The 24,323-nt window shown below is 36.4% G+C and overlaps 5 non-coding genes across 5 annotated transcripts; all 5 read right to left on the bottom strand.

The window, feature by feature from the left end:
* Window positions 1–8,482: 8,482 nt before the first annotated feature.
* On the bottom strand, window positions 8,483–8,623 carry LOC138706835 (U4 spliceosomal RNA). The gene has a single exon (XR_011334084.1). It is a non-coding gene; the product is annotated as a U4 spliceosomal RNA (small nuclear RNA).
* A 4,985-nt stretch (window positions 8,624–13,608) lies between these two features.
* On the bottom strand, window positions 13,609–13,749 carry LOC138706833 (U4 spliceosomal RNA). Its single transcript, XR_011334082.1, has one exon. It is a non-coding gene; the product is annotated as a U4 spliceosomal RNA (small nuclear RNA).
* Window positions 13,750–16,954: 3,205 nt separating this feature from the next.
* Window positions 16,955–17,095, bottom strand: LOC138706834 (U4 spliceosomal RNA). Its single transcript, XR_011334083.1, has one exon. It is a non-coding gene; the product is annotated as a U4 spliceosomal RNA (small nuclear RNA).
* A 5,522-nt stretch (window positions 17,096–22,617) lies between these two features.
* On the bottom strand, window positions 22,618–22,758 carry LOC138706836 (U4 spliceosomal RNA). Its single transcript, XR_011334085.1, has one exon. It is a non-coding gene; the product is annotated as a U4 spliceosomal RNA (small nuclear RNA).
* Window positions 22,759–23,524: 766 nt separating this feature from the next.
* LOC138706837 (U4 spliceosomal RNA) lies at window positions 23,525–23,665 on the bottom strand. The gene has a single exon (XR_011334086.1). It is a non-coding gene; the product is annotated as a U4 spliceosomal RNA (small nuclear RNA).
* Window positions 23,666–24,323: the final 658 nt, after the last annotated feature.

Genomic DNA, 24,323 nt, shown 5'->3' with positions numbered 1-24,323 from the left:
CAGTACTGTATTTTGATTAAACAAAAACCTAATGAAAATTATCAAACTCAAAATTGCGATATTTCCTAGTTTACATAAATGGATGAACCACTTTTCTTCCCTCCTATACCTAGTAAAGTGATTTGTATTTTACGCCAGTATCATCGAACTCCGTCGTGGAAAGGGTAGCAAACGGTGTTTCCTGTTTCAATCGTTAATAGAAAGGTATAGCCAGGTTAATATTAAAAATGTTAGTAAAAATAAAATGATGTCCCTGTAGAATGTACATAGAGAGTTATATGACATTAACACTGATAGTCATTGTCCAGTAATGATCGGAAAATCACAGTTAAGCTTTGAGCGCTAAGCATTTCAAACTTTCAATTGCTTCTCCTGCAAAATGTAGCCTATTCCAAATGACATCCATCATTCTTGCAGTGGACTCTACATATCTTAATGTCGTCTATCATCTGATATCTTCTTCTGTCCCGAACTTTTCTCTCGTTTACCATTCCTTCCAGTGCATCCTTCAGTAGACAGTTCCTTCTCAGTCAGTGACTCAACTAATTCCTTTTTTCTCTTACTTAGTCCAATTCACATGCTCCATTCTTCTCCATATCCACATTTCAAATGCTTCTAGTCGCTTCTCTTCACTTCGTCGTAATGTCCATGTTTCTGCCCCCATACAATGCCACCATTCCACATTCCACATGAAGTATCATTATTATTATTATTATTATTATTATTATTATTATTATTATTATTATAGTAGTAGTAGTAGTAGTAGTAGTAGTAGTAGTAGTAGTAGTAGTAGTAGTGGTTTTAGTAGTAGTAGAATACATGGAAGCATGTTTTATAACGCATATTACACTTGCGATGGCTCGAGATTTTCTAACCAGTGACTCATCACCTCACATTTAGTCTGTATTCAAGAACTTTCTAACAATACGTAATGCATCTTTCTGCTCTTCAAACATATCTTTCATTGGTAGCTGAAGATAGTATTTCACCGCACTTTTTGACATCAACCTATTCACAGAAATGACTACTGACGATATTACTGCCGTTTCTAAGTAGCACAGGGCATTAACCTCATGAGCAAGCCCCTGATATTCTCTTGCTTTTCTGCATGGGCTTCGTGCTAGTTTTCATGAACAGGAATAGCTATATGACTTGTATCATCACTTCTGTTTTGAAGATTTATTTCCGTCTTATGATAACCTAATTCCAGTGTAGTATATTTATACTCTACTTTATAAAAATTTAATTTAGAAGTCTGGTATATGAAGTAAGACTGTATTGCCTTTATGAGATAAAAATTTAACAGGGAGAACTATTTGACGTATAATGTTCAAACATTATTATATCACCTTAGATATTCATGTAGTGCTAATATATCTTGTAGTCAGATAAGCCTATTACATGTTTAATGGATTCATGTCACATTGCAAAGGCGGCATTTGAATTATATTTTCTTCTTCATCATATAGCCTATCTCTTTTTCAATCATAACCTTAGCTGCAGCTTTGGTTCAGTGCTATCACGCTGGTCTTCCATCCAGGCGGCCCAGTTCGATGCCCGTCCTCAACGTGATGGAAATTGTAGTGAACAAAGCAGACGAATAAGGATTTTCTCGAGATATTCCCGCTTCCCTTCTCAATTTCACAAACATTTTTCACCTGTGTCTCATTCCACCCATCGTCTGCAATAGTTTGGGATAAAGTCTTCGGAATAGAATGGGTTTCTTATGCTGATATAGGTTATATGAGCTTAGGGCTCCGTGTCCTGGAGTTCTGAAGTCTGTCTGGGGATGGAACTTGCCCTGCAGGCCTGAGACAGGTTCGGCTGTCAGCGTTGGATTCACGGATGCCGCACAATGGTCAGCGCCGGACTTGGAAAAATCAACACATTATGGCGCACATTGGACCTATATCCAAGCTCGTCCGTGAATTCTTCCCGGGTGGGACCCTCGTTAGAAAAAAAATAATCTGACCAAAATATTTCTAATAGGCCAATAAACTACTCTTTGAATCATTCTGTTCAAAGTTTTTAATTTATTGCTTCACCATTGAGATTTTACCTCTGACTGAGTTTCTGGCTGATGTGTACAGCGAACAGTACAGAGCAGAACAGGTTTCATGGCCGGCCAGCTATGCGCGCGGAGGTGGGGGACTCAAGGCCGCGCGAGGCCGTGAAACCTGTTCTGCTCTATACTGTCCACCCAGTACTATCAGGCAGTACATCTCACTTGACGATATGTACCAGAGGAAGAATAATTTTTTGTATACATCAAGTCTGATTTAGGGCTATGAAAAGAGAGCAGTCAAAGCTAGTGATGGTACCGAGTATAGCTGCGGCGGGTGGAATGGGGTGAATATCCCCTACAACTTGACGTAAGCAGCGTACAATGGGGTGAATTTCCCCTACATCTTGACATAAGCAGCGGTACAGACTGTACGCTGCTTACGTCACGTTGCAGGGAAAATTCACCCCATTCCACCCGCCGCAGCTATACTCGGTACCATCTCTAGCTTTAACTGCTCGCTTTTCATAGCCCTACTGATTAATGTAATATGTAGCTAATCGGCGATGTATGCAATGGAGGGAGAAAGGAACGGCCATCTTACCCCCTTTATCTCCTGGTCTAGTTGCCTCATAAGTGGTGCCTTGTTGGTATCACTTGTGAGGTTCAGACCTGTCTTCGGACAGTTGACTAAACAACAACATTGAGATTTCTGTAGAAAAATCCATTGACTTGCTTACCACACCGTTCTGTTATTCAACATGGCCGTGTTCTTATTCGTATTTCAAGATCAGTCTTCTTATTTATATTTTATTATTAAATTTCTATGTAACAACATAATATATTTATCTTTCGAGGTCTACATGACAGTTAAGGCGCAGCTCTGCTGCTGTGAGGTTCGAATATCACCTCAAGCAAAAAGAAATGCCCGTGATGTCTCATAATACTAACGGTGTTGCCCATCCCATTGTCAGCCTGGTGTCTAATATGTATTTGCTTAATTTCAGGTCGAAAAAAGTTAATGTATTTGCAGAATAAATATTAATATTCTTTTAATTGCGGGTACTTGACTCAGCGCCGCTCAACCAAGCGTCTTCATGTAGGATTTTTCTCGCCGAAACTGTGTTTCTTTTGCCGCCAGTTTAGCTTTGTCCTCTGTGCATCATGGGAGACGAACATTGTATTTGAGTTTTATTTTCTTCCCTCTTGTTTATAGAGTGTGCTAACTTAGACATACATTTTTAGAAGCAAGGTCAGAAGAGGATGCTGTATAATTTTACTTATTTTTTTGCTACACTGAATGAATAATGATAATAATAACAGTTGTTTGTCACTCGGAAGACCTTAGAAGTACTTCTCAAAGACACGACAATTAGATTTGAGGAATCGCTTTTCTTTTTTATACTCTGACAGCTAGCATTTTGTTACGCTGCAACAGTGGTAATCACTGTGTTGCCAGATGGTGAAAAGAAAATTTATCTATATCCTGTAAAGAATGTCTCCTAAATTAGAATTTTTAATAAAAATTCTACAAACTACTTTTACAAAAACAATAATTTCGTATAGGCGGATTTTTAGTAATTATTTTGCAACAGTACATACATTTATTTGCTATTAACTTAAGGCAGCCGGCGTTACCTGGGTTTTCCTTTTTGCTTCTAGACTTTCGGAGATCTCGGCGACTCGACTATACGAATTATCTTTACAATGCTTTTCTCCTCTCTAAAGATGAATCTTTATATACCGTCACTTACATGAATTAATTACATTTTTAGCCAAAATGCCTGGCAAGGTTAACTCAACTTAAAACAATTAAAGGTCAGACACCGAAAAGAAAACATTTCATCATGTGCCTTACGTTCAACTGTTTTTGTTTTTAATTAACTAGCATTGTCTTGAAGTGTAGCTAAACAAAAACACATCCTTCGGACCCTACACATCCGCTTAGTGTTGACTCAATGGTCCACACTGATCTGAAGCTGAGCTGACACACATTTCATGTAATTCTCTGTCGATGTGTGCTTTTACTTGACCTTTAAAGACAGTTAATGATAAATAGCAAATTCCCTTGTTCCCAGACTGAGACTCTTGGGGTGTCGTGGTGAAGTAAAATTTAAGCATGTTTGATGTCAGATGCGTGTGTTCCCGGGCGGTTCAATAGTTACCGATTATGTTCCAAATGTGTCTCATATAAACTAACACACTTTCATCATTCGATATTTAGCGTACCAAGAGATGTAATAATACCCGTTGAACGGTTTCGGAATTCCTTCAAAATTGTGGCCATATTATAACAGAAAACTTGAAACACTTGTTTTAGGAACTCTACAGGAATATGACCTACTGTAGATGTGTAAATCTTACAATGTGGTCCGTGATCCGCAAATGAGATTTCGAACTAAAATTTGGTTTGCTATTTCATTATTAAAATTATATTAAAATACCATGCAATCCTAGCAATAAACATATCTTCAGTTCCATAAAAAAAGTTGTAATTATGTTTTTTATTATTAAGAAAGATAATTTTTGCAAATTTTTCAATCTAAACTTGAGTCTGTAGTAACTTGGAAAGTGAAAAATAAATTGCTTATACTCATATAAATGAAAATATTTTCTTACTTCTTACTAAGCAAAAGTATTAGGTTGGTGCATAAGTTCGTAGCGTTTTTGTTTCGCGTATTGGTACTCCGGTTGCTATGGATTTATTTATCGATTGTCATTTTTATTTGAAGTTCAGTTGTTGTGCTTGAGTTTACATATTGAAGTTTTCATTTTTGCAGATAGTGAGTGGAGCCGTGAACGCTAGAAAATGGAATGTCAATTGGAGAAAATGGAACATTTCCGACATATTCTCTTTTTGAGTTCAATAGAAGGGTTAAAACAGCAGAGGCGACCAGAAGCATTTGCGCCGTGTATGGGGACAATGCTATCGGAGAGAGCACGGCAAGAAAATGGTTTTCTCGTTTTGAGGAAGGTCGTTTTGACATTAGTGACACTCCACGTTCAGGAAGATCTTCGGGGTTTGATGAAACCGTTTAAACACATTAATCTACGTCAGTGTACCCGAGAAATGGCAAATGTGATTAACTGTGACCATTCTACCATCGTGAGACATTTGAATTCAATATTTAGGTACTTAAAAACTAACTTTCAGGCACCTAAGATAGGCCCTGAATTTATAAAAGTAGGCACTAAAAACATAGATTTAGGCACCTAAAAATACAATTTCTAGCAGCTAAAATACTATTTTATGCAACTAACTATAAAAATGCAATTAATTATTGAGTATTAAGAATTACGGTATACAATAACAAATACATTAAAAAGATTTGCGGCTAAAAACTTTATTTTTGTTAAGTCTTAAATTATGAATATTGGTAGTACGTAATTTTTAACAAATTCATCGGCATCATTGCTCTAAGGCTGCTAATACATAAGTGTTCATATTACAATTAAATTGATTAATTTACCAAAGAATTTACAACTAATACATCATTCGCAATTGACAATGCAATACATAATAACAACGTTTTTCTCTAATTTTCTATTGTGAAACTTCGCCTTTTCTGAGACAGAACCAACTTATAAGCGAAGAAAATTCTTCCCAATGATACCAAAGCAATGGATGCATATTTAAATCTGGCAATATTTACCATGCTGATTTCTTTAGGGAGAACTACATCCTCCCGATTCATCACATTCCTACTATCTGCTCAAGTGCCAAGAAAACCAGACATCTTCCAGGAATTTCTTTATTCTTACAACCAAACTACTACTACAGAATATATTAACCATACCAATCCCATGACATTGAAAACTTCCTCTGTCACTGACACATTAAAATTAAAAAATGTATAGCCCATGTAACAAATAGAATAGGCAATTTCAGGCTCTAAAACCTTAATAATATGTCTCAATGTGCGAAATAGCTATTTTTATGCACCATAAAACCGCTTTCAAACGTTCATATTTTACGTACACTCAGTTCGTCTCTACAGAAAAAAAAATAGGCATCTAACCTAAAATCCGAGACATCATATTTTGGAACATGATATTATTTCCAGAACCGGAACTATTCCGAGAAAAGAATGACTTCAAGTATCACTACAAGTGATATAGAACGTTTTGATTCAAAGAGTTTGTAATACTTAATAGAGACACATACCCATGAGTGGCAGGCAAGAAAAATGTCACAAATTGAATCGGCTAGAATCCGCCATTAAAGGGAGTGTTTGCGGCGCGAAATTCGAAAACAGTACCATAATACATTGATGTAGCCTGGTGATAGACACTGTTTTAAACATCTTTTACAAAGGATGAGTCGTGATGAAATAAACATGAATGCAGAGGAGCGCTATATTTATTAAAGTATTATAATGATTCATCTTTGGCGATATTCTAAAAAATAAATTAAATCACCCATATACACTCGGGATAAGTATGTGAAATATTAAATAATGGCAATGTCAACATTTATTTTCAGTAGTTAATGACCACCAGGTTTGAAGTCAGTACAGACTTTTTAATACAATTAGTAGCGGTAATAGTAGGCCTAGTAGTAGTGGTAATAGTAGGCCTAGTAGTAGTGGTAATAATAGACCTAGTAGTAGTGGTAATAATAGGCCTAGTAATAGTGGTAATAATAGACCTAGTAGTAGTGGTAATAATAGGCCTAGTAACTTAGTAGTGGTAATAGTAGGCGTAGTAGTAGTGGTAATAGTAGGAGTAGTAGTAGTGGTAATAATAGGTGTAGTAGTAGTGGTAGTAGTAGGTCTAGTTTTTGTGGCAGTAGTAGGCCCGGTAGTAGTGGTTATAGTAGGCCTAGTAGTAGTAGTAGTCCTAGTTTTTGTAGTAATAGTAGGCCTAGTAGTAGTGGTAATAGTAGGCTTAGTTTTGGTGGAATTAGTAGGCCTAGTAGTAGTGAGACCTAGTTAGTAGTAGTGGTAATAATAGGCCTAAGTAGGCCATCAGCTATATTTTCACTAATTTCTTTGCATATAATACAACCAAAAACTAGAAGTACATACTTTACAAAACGGAAGTTACATGATTAATTCATTTATTGTGAAACAAAACAGTTTTAGACAGATATAGTCTGAGGATTTTCTTATGCACTCTGCTATTATAATCCACTGGAATGTGATGGCACCTAACCCTTACAGACATTGTTGAAACCAACCTTATAAACCTGATTAATGTGTTTCTGGAAATACTTTATCCAAGAAATATTCCGACAATCTGCAAACACATTCAAAGGAGGAACTGCATTTGGAACATTCTTTCAAATATTAAGATATGTATGCTTTCCTGAGCATCCTACAATAGTAGCTATGTTCGAACAATTATTTGCGGCGCAGTATTTCACCATTTTCTTATTATTTCCCTTCAAGTGTACTTATATTTATTCGTACTCCTCAATAAACATGAACTGCTCGCACTCCCGGCGAAGCATCATCTCCCTTTAATGGCGGCCGAACAGCGGTTCAATTTTGTACGCGAAACTAGCGCCGTTGGTGTCTCTAGTTATATATTACAAACTCTTTGTTTTGATTACACTCTTGTTTTGCAAAGAGAGCGGTCATACGAATCGCTCGTTCGCGATTCACAAAAAACAAATGCTTGGAATCACGGACTCGTACGAGATATTATGATCATGTAACGTAAACGAAACATTACAATCACAATTAGAGTTGGGTCGATTCGTGAACGAATCGTTCATTCGAACGACTAATAATAAAGAATCGTAAGAATCGATTCGTGGTATCAACGAATCGTCGTTCAAAAGAATCGTAACGAATCGTCGTTCAAAAGAATAGTAAGGAATCGGCATGGTATCGTAACCCACGATTCTATTAGTTGTTTGATGTAACCTGTCAACGGACATTTCCGAATAGTGTCGAATGCTCCCGAGCGAGAGTGAAATCAAAATATGTACTGCATTTGTTAAGTATGGAAAATAATGAACACAAACCTGAAATTTGCATAGTTAAATAGAGATGTAATGCAAAAAATGTACTTCATAATAAGGTTCAGTTGATAAATTATAATTTAGAGACATTACCTTGGGTAATTTTGTAGATTAATGGAGGTCATGCTGAATGGTTCCAGCCAATGAGAAAGAGGCAATCCAATGTCTCGCCTCTTATGCCATCTATGCGAGAGATGTAGAACGTTTTTGTTCTACGCGTGGTTTGCAATGGAAAGTGTCCTGTAAGTCGTTCGTTGACGAATCGTTGAAATCGCAGAGTAGGAAGAATCGTGAACTCGTTGACGATTCAAAAGAATAGTTGGAATCGCAGACTGAGAAGAATCGTGAACGAATCGATTCGTAATGTGTTATTAAATCGTTGGAATCGACTTCTGAAAAAGAATCGTGTTGCCCAACTCTAATCACAATAGGATTATCAATTTAACCATTGGAATCGACTCCCGAAAAGAAATTGCATTACCCAACTTCACACCTCATTCGTCTCATATTTGCCCCCGTAGGAGCTTTCAAAAATTGCCGAAATTGACGATATTTCACATCAATCTGGCGGGGTATTGGTATAAGTTTTCAACTAGCAATAATCGCACCTCGGTTAGACCTCATTGGTTACGATATTGCCACTGCGCAAAGCTAACGGGAACTTCGCTTGTACCCTTCTCATAGAAAAGTACCAACATATCGTTAGCAAGAGGTAATTTTAATATACCTACAAATAATTTACAGATAATGAACTTGTCACTGCGAGGTAAATACATCAAATCTTTGAAAACAATTTTATTGTTCTTTCATGAATGTAATATCATAAAATACCTTTAAAAATCACATTTTACACTTATTTTCTATTATTTCATGTATTTCCAACGCTCTGCCATCTAACGATCAGAAAACTGAATTACAAGCGTATGCCGTACGCTGGTATAGGGGTATCCTGAACTATTACAAACAGAAAGCGCGCGTGTACTTTGAGGGGTGCGCTTTGCGTGTGCATTTGTTTTCCAGTATATAAACATTGAGGATTTACGTAGTGTATTAGTATATTAAATAATCTTAAAAACAACTAAAAATGAAAAATTGTTGTTGTGTTCCTATGTAAAAACCAGGGAAAGCTTTTCGCCTTAAATCAGGTCCCGAAAGATTCTAAATATATGCTTTCAACCTTAAAAAATATAACTAATTAAATTGCGCTAAAAAGTGCTAGCTAATAAACAAAAAGAACTACTTCAAGTAAGGAATTGCTGGCTACAGTTTAATTTTGAAAGAGGATAAAGAAAAATTGTAATAAAAACATATGAAACCTCGACAGCAAGCTATGTTAGCTTAGATTATATTCTCCGAAGTTTACACCTGCATTTTACAATGGGACGATACTAGGCCTACAGTAAACTCTCGATTAACTGGGATGTTTATTATCCAGGAAGATCCGTAGTAAAAATATATATAGACCTATAAATAATATAGTCAATGTATAAAATAAGAAAGTAAGGGAACCTTGACTCCAAAAATCCATTTCGTGAATAATGCCTTTCATGTAGACTAACTTTTAAAAATCATGTTTTAATTTCAAATTTTCAAAATTATCCTACATATTCAAAACTGCATGTCCTTAACCTACAAAACCCACGAATAATCGTCATACTACTTCGATCATATTTTATCGTCCTATTAAATATTGCATTTGATCTTTCTGGAACTAGAGAAAAAATACGAGGAATCCATATGAGGGGTTCACAACCAGAGTGGACCAAGTACATCTGGAATAGTTCTGAGATATTGAGTCTTAAAGTTCCTGGCTCACGCTTAGCAACCTTCACCTCCCACAGAGTCCGTGCCCCTGCACACTGTGCGATCCGTGTTCGCCAATTCCTGGCTCAGAAGATGGTAACTGTTCTTGAACACCCTCCGTACTCCTCTGATCTCGCCGCATTCAAGCGGGGAAACAGGAAAAAGTCCGCAGGAGCCAGATCAGGGAGTAGGGAGGATGTTCAAGAACAGTTATCATCTTCTGAGCCAGGAATTGGAAAAGTTCGGTAAATGGTATCAGAAAGCAAAAAAACAAAGATACAAACAAATTTTCTTTATTGCCCTTCAAAATAGTCGCCACCCGCTACAACACACTTTTGACAACGTTCGTACAGCTTCTGGAAACTATCAGCAAAAGTGGAATCGATCGCAGAACGGCTGTCACACGATCTTTGATGGCATTCACATCCGCAAAACGTTCACCTTTCATGGCCGCCTTCAAGCGGGGAAACAGGAAGAAGTCCGCAGGAGCCAGATCAGGGGAGTACGGAGGGTCATTGTCATGGAGTAGCATCCATTTTCCAGTCTTGTGCAACTCAGGCCAAACCCGCCGGGTACGCTGTAGCAATCGGTTCAAAACGGACTGGTAAAATGCAGCATTAATGGTTTGACCTGCAGGAACAAATTCCTTGTGGATGATACCGTTGTTGTCGAAGACGGCGATCAACAGTGTTTTCACCTTGGATTTTTGCAGACGGCTTTTTTTTTTTTTTTTTTTTTTGGTCGCGGGGAAGTCGGTGAACACCTTGACATCGATTGCCGTTTTGATTCCGGATCGAAATGGTAGCACCAGGTCTCATCCCCCGTGACGATGGTTTTCAGAAGCAATGGATCCTGGTCACACATGGAAATGAAATCATCAGAAGTTTCCATCCGTTTTGCTTTCTGCTCGTCTGTGAGCTTGTGCGGCACAAATCGGGAGCAGATCTTCCGCTTACCCAAATCATCGCGGACGATGGTGTGCACCGTGTCCTTGCTAATGTCCAATTCCTCCGCAATCAATCTTAGAGTCAGTCGCCGATCTTGTGCCAGCATTTGTCGCACTTTCTTGATCATTTCTGGGGTTCTGCTTGTCGATGGCCGACCTGAACGTGGCTCATCCTCAATTGTTTCCTTCCCTTCACGGAAGCGCTTAAACCATTCGTAAACACATTTTCTGCTCACGGCTTCCCTCCCGTACACCTGCACCAACATTCCATGTGTCTCCGTTGCAGTCTTACCCAATTTGTAGCTGAACTTGATGTTTATACGTTGCTCCATTGCGCTGTGACACTTCCTCTCACACTGACTACGTTCAACTGGTCCCAGTCTGTTTATACTGCCAGTCACATGCATTGCATGCTGTGTATCGATTCTCCCCAAGCCTCTGAAGAACCATGAGCATGCTCAAGCACATGCGCCAAGTTGCCGTTCAGATATAACACCATTCACCGAACTTTTTAGACACACCACGTAATACAGCCCACAACATGCTGTGCCGCATGGATCACCTCTGCCATCTAACGGCAAAACTTCCCATAACATATCCCTATTACAATAGAACCCCGATTATCCGTCACCCTACTAACCGATTGGTGGATTAACCTACTGCCTTTCTCTCGCTCCTTTTTTTTTTCTTCTTTTTTTTTTTTTTTTTTTTTTTTTTTGTTTCAAAAAACATATCAACACTTTCCCTAAACAGGGATTGCCTAGAAGACAAAGTATACCATTTACAAAAACAAAATTTTGAATAGTACATATTACATGGATAATTTGTTATTAATATAAAAACCAATGCAAGAAAGAGAAAAAATAAATTACAGTGCAATGTCTTATCTGAGGTGATTTCTTAACAATGCAATCGAACCTTTCAACGCGAGTTAAGAAACATTGGTAATTATAGAAGATGGTAAATGAAAAGCCTTGCAAAAATCAACAAACTGCTTTGGGATGAATCCTCTTACTCCGACCATCAAGCCTATTACTCCTATCTGTTGTAATTGATATTTCTCTTGATAATACGGGATTGTTGGTTCATAGATGAATTGTTTCTCCATATGGACATTTTGCGCTTGGCTCTTGCAAGTCTCGAAACGAACTGTAGGGTCAATTACAAAACCACTTCGATGGTCCTGGAAAGCGATCATATCTATCCTACGAGTGCTGCCGGTGGTTGATAGACCATGAACCTCTTCGGTAAACCCCGTATTACTTAGTGCTTGAGCAATGGCGCTTCTTTCTTTGTGGTGTCTGGTATTGCGCAAAGCCTCGCCATGCGGACAAGAACCGAGGACGTGTGGGAGAGTTTCTATGTCGCTGCCGCAATGACGGCAGCGGTTGTTGTCCATGGTCCTTCCAGGCATGGCACGAACTGCTACTACGTTGCCAGCCATCTTCAAAGCGTCACGCCATTCGCTGCATGTTAGACCTTTATGATGAGTTATCCAACGATTAGCAGGGGGATGATCCGCGAAGAGTTCAACGCCCTTTCCTTTGTGGGGTAATTCACACCATGCTGTATACAGGAAGGCTGCAGTAAAGTCCCCCGATAATAACTAAATTCAATTGAGGCGGATAGAAGCAAAGAAGTTTAAGTGACATTTCTAAAAATGGTCGTGTTAATATCTGATGATACACATAGCTGATACTAAGCAAAGATTTCTAACACTTCTGAACCAAATACTGTATGTATTTTTATTCTAGTAGATTATTTTACGACGCTTTATCAACATCTTAGGTTATTTAGCGGCTAAATGGGATGAAGATGATAATGCCGGGGTCCAGCACCGAAAGTTATCCAGCATTTGCTCATATTGGATCGAGGGAAAACCCTGGAAAAAAACCTCAACCAGGTAACTTGCACCAACCGGGAATCGAACCCGGGCCTCCTGGTTTCGTGGCCAGGCGCGCTAACCGTTACTCCACAGGTGTGGACTTACTACATGTATGATTAAAGGAAGGAATAAAAGTGGAAACGAAATACAGTTCTGGATTTGTCAAGTATGAAAAATATAATGCATACATACCTGAAATTTGCATAGTTAAATAGAGATGTAATGCAAAAACAAAGCAATTGATGTAAGGTTGAGTGTATAAAGTATAATTAAGAAATACAATCTTGGATCATTTTTAGATTAATAGAAGTCATGATAAATGGTTCCAGCAATCAGAAAGAGACCATTCAATGTCTCAACTCTCATACCATCTTTGCGAGAGAATAAGAAATTTTTTTCGGAGCTATTCTTTCGAACCAATGACACGAACCATGACATTCAAAACTCCCTCTTTCACTGTTACATTCAAATTAAAACATATATATACATACACGTAACAAATAGGAATGTGCCATTTTAGGCTCAAAAACTTAATAATAGGTCTCAATGGGCGAAATAGGCATTTTTACGCATTATAAAACCGCTTTCAAACGTTCATATTTTATATAAAATGTAAAGATTTTCAACTAATTTCAGTTTATCTCTACCAACAAAAAATGCCATTTAACCTAAAATTCGAGATGTACTTATTACTCCGCGACATCATATTTTGGAACATAATATTCTCTTCGGAACCAGAACTATTCCCAGAAAAGAACGACTTCACTACGAGTGATGTACGTTTTAATTACATTCTCTTGTTTCGCAAAGAGAGCGGTCATGTGAATCGCTCGTTCGCGATTCAAAAAAAACAAATGCTTAGAATCACGGACTCGTACGAGGTATGATCATGTAAACAAATCATTACAATTACAATTGGATTATCGATTTAACCATAGGAATCGACTCCCGAAAAGAAATTGCATTCCCCAACTTTACTAAACACCTCATTCATCTCATATTTGCCCCCGTAGGAGCTTTCAAAAATTGCCGAAATTGACGATATTTCACATCAATCTGGCGGGGTATTGGTATAAGTTTTCAACTAGCAATAATCGCACCTCGGTTAAACCTCATTGGTTACGATATTGCCACTGCGCAAAGCTAACGGGAACTTCGCTTGTACCCTTCTCATAGAAAAGTATTAACACATCGTTAGCAAGAGGTAATTTTAATATACCTACAAATAATTTACAGATAATTAACTTGTCACTGAGAAATAAATATATGAAATCGTTGAGAAGAATTTTATTGTTCTTATATCAATGTAACATCACAAAATACCTTTAAAAATCACATTTTACACTTATTTTGTATTATTTCAAGTATTTCCAACGCTCTGCCATCTAGCGATCTGAAAGCTGAATTACAAGCGTAAGTTACACTATCGAATATGTAATTCAAAGATCTTTTTATAAAATATAAAATAAAATGTATGACAGTTAATAGTTTTTTAATAAAGTTTTCTTTTATAAATGACATTTTGTAAACTGTAAGTGCATTTTTTTTTTCTTTCATAAAAGATCTCATTAGCTTGAAACCAACATGGCGGAAAGTAAATACTGTTGGACTGTTACACTTCTACTAGAACTAGAACTATACTATGAATAAAATGCTGATATGGGAATAAGAAGCAAATGAAATGTTATATAACACAAGACACATGCAAACACAGGAATAAAAGACTAGAAGTGTATATAAAGAGCCAATTGGCTAGTATATTACTCGGGACAAATAGGAATACCGCTGAACTCCGAGGGCGACACTATCATGTTTATGTACGTGTTACGGTGGGATCGGGGATTGGAGGGGAAGAGACAGAGCATGTACACAACCTGCCAACATGCAGTAGCCTACTTACCCGAGACATGTATGAATAACTCGGAGCGTGAACTTACATCAAAGACACGAGTATGATCATAGCAGAGAAGAGGACCCGGAGGAAGGTAATACATACCACTACATGTCAAATGTTATCCATTGCTGAAAAATGCGCTACGTCATACTCATAAACTGCGTCCCCGAAATGTTAGCTTTCTCGCATTCTTTTGCTATATTGTCCATATTTCTCACCGTTTTTTCCTCTTTCCCACTGCTTTCGCTTTTTCTTCCACAGCTCTTTTCAGGGGAATAGCTAAACCACTCTTTTTTCTCCTTTGCAGAACTTGAATACCTTATATACAGTATTATCTTTCTACAAAGAGGAAGACAGAAAGTAAGAAAGATTGAAAAATGCTGGGTTGGCAGTGAAAGTCCTGCCCCTGGGCAGAACACTAAATGAAATTAATTATTATTATTTTTTTTTTTTTACTTTTAGAATCTATATATATCGATATCGAAATTTTGATTCAATATATCGTATAATATATCGATTTTCTCATAAATTTATCGTTTTTCTCATAAATTTATCGTTTTTTTATATTTCTTTTTGTTTTTGTGGAATTATTATGAACAAAATCCACACTAGTTAACTCCGAAAATTCCCTGAGAGATGGCGTTAATGAAAGTGGGTAGTTACATAATTGTGCAATCTTGAAATATCCAATCCAGTCAATGCCTTTCTCTGATTGGCTGGTCTAGAATTCGAATTCAAAATATTTAATATGCAGTACTAAATTCAAAATACAACGTGAGACTGAGACGGGAGCTTTATCTACTACTGTTTTAGTATTAATTTCTCCAAGGCAGGAGCAACTGAATGTTGGGGTGTAACAATAACTTGCAATGGGAACTTACTATAGAAGGTTTGTATCAAATCACAATGATTGTGAAGACTGTTAAAACTTGTAACATTCTAAGTACTGTTTACTTACATTTAAAAATGAATAGAAGTACTGTTTACTTACATTTAAAAATGATTACGTTGTTATCTAGGAAAGAGCATTATATTTGTATCCTCGATTGAATCCTATATAAAACTAGAATAATTGAATCGTGGATTGGAAAAAACTGATGGGGATTCTAAAGAAAATTGGAGTGGTTTGGAAAGAGAGAAGGTTTTCAGTAACCTGCAAATGAAACGAGTAAAAGGAGAAGAAATGTCAGAAGCAAGTGAAATAGGGAGAAGAATACGACAAGGATGCCCTTTATCACGCATCCTGTTCAACATTTACTTGGAAGATTTAGTGAAGAACTGTTTTCAGAACATGAGAGGAGTGATAGTAGGAGGAAGAAGAATAAAATGTTTACGATTTGCTGATATGGCGTTGTTAGATAATACTAAAGGATAAGCTACTGGAGCTTAATGACAGCTGTGAGTAATATGGAATGAAGATAATTGCCAACAAGACGCAAACCATGGTCATAGGAAGAAAAGTAAAGAAGGTGGACTTGTGAATTCTAAATTAGGCAGTAGAGCAAGTGGACAGCTTCAAATACTTGGGGTGTACTATAAGCAGTAACATGAACTACTGCCAAGAAGTCAAAAGGAGAATAGTAATGGCAAAGGAAGCTTTTAATAGAAAAAGGAGCAACTTCTGCGGACGTCTGGAGAAAGAACTAAGGAAGAGACCAGTGAAGTGCTTTGTGTGGAGTGTGACATTGTATGGGGCAGAAACATGGACATTACTAAGAAGCAAATAGAAGCATTTGGAAAGTGGATATGGAGAAGGCTGGAGCGTGTGAAATGGACAGAGTAAGAAACGAAGTTGTGGATGAAGAAAAAGTGATGCTGAAACTGATCAGGAGCAAAAAAGTAATTGCTGAGAAGAAACTGCCTACTGAAGAATGCACCAGAAGGAATGGTGAACGGGAGAAGAGCTCGGGGCAGAAGAAGATATCAGACGATAGACGACATTAAGATATATGGGTCATATGAGGAGACAAAGAGGAAGGCAGAAAATAGGAAAGACTGGAGAATGCTCTGTTTGCCTTCGGGCAGAACACTATGAATGAATGAATGTTTCATTGTCAAATTCTGACCTAACACTTTCCCATTGTATCATTTAAGCTCATCTCACCTCCACAATTAATTTTGATTTAGGTTAGGAACTACATAATAAAATTATGATATTGAAAATGTATTGTTTATCGTTGCAATTTTACATTTTAATCTTTTGATTGTCATGATGTTAATTTCAATTCTAGTAAGGAATAGGCTATTAAAATATAAGTTCATTGTAATAAATGTGCGCCCACAAATGTAATTGCATTAGTAAGCCTATCTATTAATTTTCTTACGGGATAGCGACATATCGAATCGTTTCGATATACCCATATATTTTCTGCAATATAAATTTATCGGTATTTAAATGATTTCCCCCCCATCTCTACCCTCGACAAAAACTGAACACCTCATTGACTTCATATTTGCCCCCGTAGGAGCTTTCAAAAATTGCCGAAATTGACGATATTTCACATCAATCTGGCGGGGTATTGGTATAAGTTTTCAACTAGCAATAATCGCACCTCGGTTAGACCTCATTGGTTACGATATTGCCACTGCGCAAAGCTAACGGGAACTTCGCTTGTACCCTTCTCATAGAAAAGTATTAACACATCGTCAGCAAGAGGTAATTTTAATATACCTACAAATAATTTACAGATAATTAACTTGTCACTGAGAAATAAATATATGAAATCGTTAAAAAGAATTTTATTGTTCTTATATCAATGTAATATCACAAAATACCTTTAAAAATCACATTTTACACTTAAATGTATTATTTCAAGCATTTCCAACGCTCTGCCATCTAGCGATCAGAAAGCTGAATTACAAGCATAAGCGACACTATCGAATATGTAATTCAACGATCTTTTCATAAAATATAATATAAAATGTATGACAGTTAATAGTTTTTTTAATAAAGTTTTCTTTTATAAATGACATTTTGTAAACTCTAAGCGCATTTTTTTTTCTTTCATAAAAGATCTCACTAGCTTGTAGATATGGGAAAAGTTATTTTCTCGTAACGGTTCCAACTGTTCCAGTTCCTTGAAAATACTAGGTTCCAAATAACAGTTCCGAAATAACAGTACCATAATATATGTAACTTGTGTGTAACTACAAGGAGCACAGTGGTATCCAAAGAGTTTGTAATACTTACTAGAGATACATACCCGTGAGTGGCAGGCAAGAAAAATGTCACAAATTGAACCGGCTAGCATCCGCCATTAAAGGGAGTGTTTGCGGCGCGAAATTCTAAAACAGTACCACAATACATTGATGTAGCCTGGTGATAGACACTGTTTTAAACATCTTTTACAAAGGATGAGTCGTGATGAAATAAACGTGAATGGCAGAGGAGCGCTATATTTATCAAAGTATTATAATGGCGATATTCTAAAAAAAATAAATTAAATCACCATATACACTCGGGATAAGTATGTGAAATATTGAATAATGGCAATGTCAACATTAATTTTCAGTATTACTAGTATTGTTTTAAAGACATAATAATGGATATTTAATGTAAGAAATATCTATATTTCAGTCCTTTCATGCAAAGGAAGAGGAAGGTATATGGTGTTTAGAAAATATTTAGTGGTGAAAAATGAGATCATAAAAATTCTGGAAACTGATTTGAAATATAATGAGAATAAATTTTATCATAAAACAATCTATTCATTGTGTAATTGTTGACCACCAAGTTAGAGGTCAGTACAGACTTTTTAATACAATTAGTAGCGGTAATAGTAGGCCTAGTAGTAGTGGTAATAATAGGCCTAGTAGTAGTGGTAATAATAGACCTAGTAGTAGTGGTAATATTAGGCCTAGTAGTGGTCATAGTAGACCTAGTAGCAGTGGTAATAATAGACCTAGTAGTAGTGGTAATAGTAGGCCTAGTAGTGGTCATAGTAGACCTAGTAGCAGTGGTAATAATAGGCCTAGTAGTAGTGGTAATAGTAGGCCTAGTAGTGGTCATAGTAGACCTAGTAGCAGTGGTAATAATAGACCTAGTAGTAGTGGTAATAGTAGGCCTAGTAGTGGTCATAGTAGACCTAGTCAGTGCTAGTGGTAATAATAGACCTAGTAGTAGTGGTAATAGTAGGCCTAGTAGTGGTCATAGTAGACCTAGTAGCAGTGGTAATAATAGGCCTAGTAGTAGTGGTAATAGTAGGCCTAGTAGTGGTCATAGTAGACCTAGTAGCAGTGGTAATAATAGGCCTAGAAGTAGTGGTAATAGTAGGCCTAGTAATGGTCATAGTAGACCTAGTAGCAGTGGTAATAATAGGCCTAGTAGTAGTGGTAATAGTAGGCCTAGTAGTGGTCATAGTAGACCTAGTAGCAGTGGTAATAATAGGCCTAGTAGTAGTGGTAATAGTAGGCCTAGTAGTGGTCATAGTAGACCTAGTAGCAGTGGTAATAATAGACCTAGTAGTAGTGGTAATAGTAGGCCTAGTAGTGGTCATAGTAGACCTAGTAGCAGTGGTAATAATAGGCCTAGCTAGGCCATCAGCTATATTTTCACTAATATCTTTGCATTTAATATAACCAAAAATTAGAAGTACATGCTGCACAAAACGGAAATTACATGATTAATTCATTTATTGTGGAACAAAACAGTTTTAGACATATATAATCTGAGGATTTTCTTATGCACTCTGCTATTATAATCCACTGGAATGTGATGGCACCTAACCCTTACATACATTGTTGAAATCAGTCTTATAAACCTGATTAATGTGTTTCTGGAAAAACTTTTATCCAAGAAATATTCCGACATTCTGTAAACACATTCAAAGGAGGAACTGCATTTGGAACATTCTTCCAAATATTAAGATATGCATGCTTTCCTGGGCATCCTACAATAGTAGCTATGTTCGAACAAATATTTGCGGCGCAGTATTTCACCATTTTCTTATTATTTCCCTTCAAGTGTACTTATATTTATTCGTACTCCTCAATAAGCATGAACTGCTTGCACTCCCGGCGAAGCATCAACTTCCTTTAATGGCGGCCAAACAGCGGTTCAATTTTGTACGCGAAACTAGCGCCGTTGGTGTCTCTAGTTATATGTTACAAACTCTTTGGTGGTATCTTGGAACCGCACTGTTGACTAGTATCTGATGGAACAGTAGTATGTAATGTAACAGTGATATTTAGGACGCTAAATGATCATATACTTCCCTATATGCCATGTGATGGAGTATGATGTCATAGTGAGCCGAGATGTGAATTCGTGGAAAATAAATGTTTTCTAATGCCAAATTGAATTCATAGATCAGGTTTGTTCGAAGCAGGAAATGTAATGTAATTTTAAATTATTTGTAAATCTTATTGGTCACGAAATCGAAGTGGATCCCAATTGTAAATGAAATCTAACCTATTCTTTCTCTTCTACTCAGCTCAAGTTTACAATAGTGTTCAATTTCTCTAAAAATTAGTAAATAAAAGCTATAATCATTTTGACAGTGCTAAAATTCATATTAATATCGTCATGAAGAGTAATAATCTCATTGTAATGAAATATGAAAATTTATCGTTGTATTTTTGTAAATAAACTTCGACAATAGTCAAGTTTCAACAGAATTTAGTTTAATTTCAAGAATTCGTAATGAAACTAACATTGTAAAATATTTGTAAATAAAACATAACCTATATATTTTCATCTCCCTTGATACAATTTACAATGTAATTACTATACTCTAATACAGGCATTATGATAATAATTGTTTGATAGAATCCTATACTCAGTAACATTAGTTCCAAGATAATGTGTACATTTTTTAAAGAGGCTCTTCATATCTTTACTATTTATTTTTCACTTTAGATTCCAACATTTCTTTCAGTGCGACGAAAGGACTCCCAATTCTGCTTTCAAATAGTGACGCCAACTTATGTGGACTCGTGGCATCCGAGCCCACCCAATAATTTATCGTGTTATCATTATGCTTATGATATTTATTTAACTTACACAGTACCTCAAATGTTTGAGCCCACCCAGTGTTTTCTAAAAGTTAGCGCCACTGCTTTCAATAATGCCAAACATGTTCCGTTCTGTGGAACAGGCGTTGTCGTAATGTAGTTTTTTCAAAGTCAAACGAGTATTTTGTAACAGCAAGTATTTTGTACTAGCGTATTTTGGAACGTACTATTCCAAGGTGCTGTTACGTTTTGGAACAGTTCCAAGCAAAGAACTGTTCCAAAATAACCGTTAAGTTATTTTTCCCCACCTCTACTAGCTTGAAACCAACATGGTGAAAAGTGAATACTGTTGGACTGTTATACTGTACTACTATACTATGAACAAAATGTTGATACGGGAATAAGAAGCAAATGAAATGTTATATAACACAAGACACATGGACTACAAAAACAGGAATAAAAGACTAGAACTGTACATAAAAATAGCAGGTACTGTAACTGCTGTATACAGGAAGGCTGTAGTACAGTCCCTCGATAATAACTGAATTCAATTGAGGCGGATTGAAACAAAGAGGTTTAAGAGACATTTCTAAAAATGGTCGTGTTAATATCTGATGATTGACATAGCTGATACTAAGCGAAGATTTTTAAAACTTCAGAACCAAATACTGTATGTATGAAGAAAGGAAGGAATAAGAGTGGAAACGAAATACTGTCAAGTATGAAAAATATAATGCATACACACCTCAAATTAGCATAGCTAAATAGAGATGTAATGCAAAAACAAAGCAATTGATAGTAAGGTTGAGTTTATAAAGTATAATTAAGAAATACAATCTTGCAAAACTTTCAGATTAATGGAGGTCATGATAAATGGTTCCAGCAATCACAAAGAGACCATTCAATGTCTCAACTCTCAAACCATCTTTGTGAGAGAATAAGAGATTTTTTTCGGAACTGTTATTTGGAACCAATGACATGAACCATGACATTCAAAACTCCCTCTTCACTGCTACATTCAAATTTAAAAAAATATATACGTAATAGATAAGAATAGGCAATTTTAGGCTCAAAAACCTCAATAATAGGTCTCAATGGGCGAAATAGGCATTTTTACGCACCATAAAACCGCTTTCAAATGTTCATATTTTATATAAAATGTAAAGATATTTAACTAATTTCAGTTTATCTCTACATAAAAAAAAAAAAAAATTGACATTTAACCTATAATCCGAAATCTATTATTACTCCGCGACATCATATTTTGGAACATAATATTCCCTCTAGAATCGGAACTATTCCGAGAAAAAAACGACTTCAAGTATCACTACGAGTGATGTAGAACGTTTTGATTATATACTCTTGTTTTACAAAGAGAGCGGTCATGTGAATCGTTCGTTCGCGATTCAAAAAAACAAATGCTTGGAATCACGGACTGGTACGAGATATGATCATGTAAACTAATCGTTACCAATTGTCACATCGCTGTTATTTCCGGCGTGACTTCTCCTCTTTGCTCACGCCTTAGGAATTTAGGAAATGAAGGCTCTCTAAAGTTTAGGTAGATAGTATCGTTCGCCATTTTTGTTCTTTCGTTACCGAGCTACCAGACGAGGGATCTATTTGCCGCACCGTTAAAATTATCATATCGCAGCTCCTATGATAATAAATCAAACCCACTGTAATTGAGTAGCAAATAATGTCCTCGTGTCCTTTCTGCGAACGCCAACGAAAGAGCCAAAATGGCAGGCAATTATAAGTATTTATCGAGCCTTAGGAAGTGCATAATGTCATCAACAGCGAATCACAAGACGCACACGTTTAAATGTAGCCGACCTGCAAGCTGCCGGAAATAAGAGCAACGGTACATTACCACAGTCTACTATATACAGTCACGAAGCTAGAGTTTTGAGGATGCTAGAAACAATAGACTGTGCCGGTACTATTTCACATTGTCTGTAATGAGGCGATATTAGCGATCCTAGTGGTGAGCAACTATCTAATGTTTGCATATTTACTACGTATTGGGCTTCGTGACTGTATATACTAGACTGTGACATTACCATCAACTTCAAATTTAGGATTATCGATTTAACCGTTGGAATCTAGACACGAAAAGAAATTGCATTACCCAACTTTACCAAACATCTCATTCATCTCATATTTGCCCCCGTAGGAGCTTTCAAAAATTGCCGAAATCGACGATATTTCACATCAATCTGGCGGGGTATTGGTATAAGTTTTCAACTAGCAATAATCGCACCTCGGTTAGACCTCATTGGTTACGATATTGCCACTGCGCAAAGCTAACGGGAACTTCGCTTGTACCCTTCTCATAGAAAAGTATTAACATATCGTTAGCAAGAGGTAATTTTAATATGCTACAAATAATTTATAGATAATTAACATGTCACTGAGAAGTAAATACATGAAATCGTTGAAAAGAATTTTATTGTTCTTACATCAACGTAATATCATAAAATACCTTTAAAAATTACATTTTACACTTATTTTGTATTATTTTAAGTATTTCCAACTCTCTGCCATCTAGCGATCAGAAAGCTGAATACAAGCGTATGCCTTAGGCTGGTATTACACTATCGGATATATAATTCAAATATGTTCTATAAAGATATAATATAGAATATATGACAGTATAACAGTTTTTTAAATAAAGTTTTCTTTTATAAATGACATTTTGTAAACTGTAAGAACATCATTTTTTTTTCTTTTATAAAAGATCTCACTAGTTTGGAACCAATATGGCAACGGTACATTACCACAGTCTACTATATACAGTCACGAAGCTAGAGTTTTGAGGATGCTAGAAACAATAGACTGTGCCGGTACTATTTCACATTGTCTGTAATGAGGCGATATTAGCGATCCTAGTGGTGAGCAACTATCTAATGTTTGCATATTTACTACGTATTGAGCTTCGTGACTGTATATACTAGACTGTGACATTACCATCAACTTCAAATTTAAGATTATCGATTTAACCGTTGGAATCTAGACACGAAAAGAAATTGCATTACCCAACTTTACCAAACATCTCATTCATCTCATATTTGCCCCCGTAGGAGCTTTCAAAAATTGCCGAAATCAACGATATTTCACATCAATCTGGCGGGGTATTGGTATAAGTTTTCAACTAGCAATAATCGCACCTCGGTTAGACCTCATTGGTTACGATATTGCCACTGCGCAAAGCTAACGGGAACTTCGCTTGTACCCTTCTCATAGAAAAGTATTAACATATCGTTAGCAAGAGGTAATTTTAATATGCTACAAATAATTTATAGATAATTAACATGTCACTGAGAAGTAAATACATGAAATCGTTGAAAAGAATTTTATTGTTCTTACATCAACGTAATATCATAAAATACCTTTAAAAATTACGTTTTACACTTATTTTGTATTATATGGCGAAAAGTGAATACTGTTGGACTGTTGTACTGTCAAAGACGTTATATAGTATTATACTGTATTACTATACTATGTACAAAATGCTGATATGGGAATAAGAAACAAATGAAATGTTATATAACACAAGACACATGGACTACAAAAACAGGAATAAAAGACTTACTTACTTACTTACTTACTTACTTACTTACTTACTTACTTACTTACTTTTAATAAACCCGGAGGTTCATTGCCGCCCTCACATAAGCCCACCATTGGTCCCTATCCTGAGCAAGATTAATCCATTCTCTATCATCATATCCCACTTCCCTCAAATCCATTTTAATATTATCTTCCCATCTACGTGGAATAAAAGACTAGAAGTACATAAAAATAGCAGATACTGTAACTGCTGTATACAGGAAGGTTGCAGTAGAGTCCCTCGATAATAACTGAATTCAA

This window comes from Periplaneta americana, chromosome 9, assembly GCF_040183065.1.
Source record: "Periplaneta americana isolate PAMFEO1 chromosome 9, P.americana_PAMFEO1_priV1, whole genome shotgun sequence".
NCBI lineage: Eukaryota > Metazoa > Arthropoda > Insecta > Blattodea > Blattidae > Periplaneta > Periplaneta americana.
This window is presented reverse-complemented; position numbering and strand designations above follow the sequence as displayed.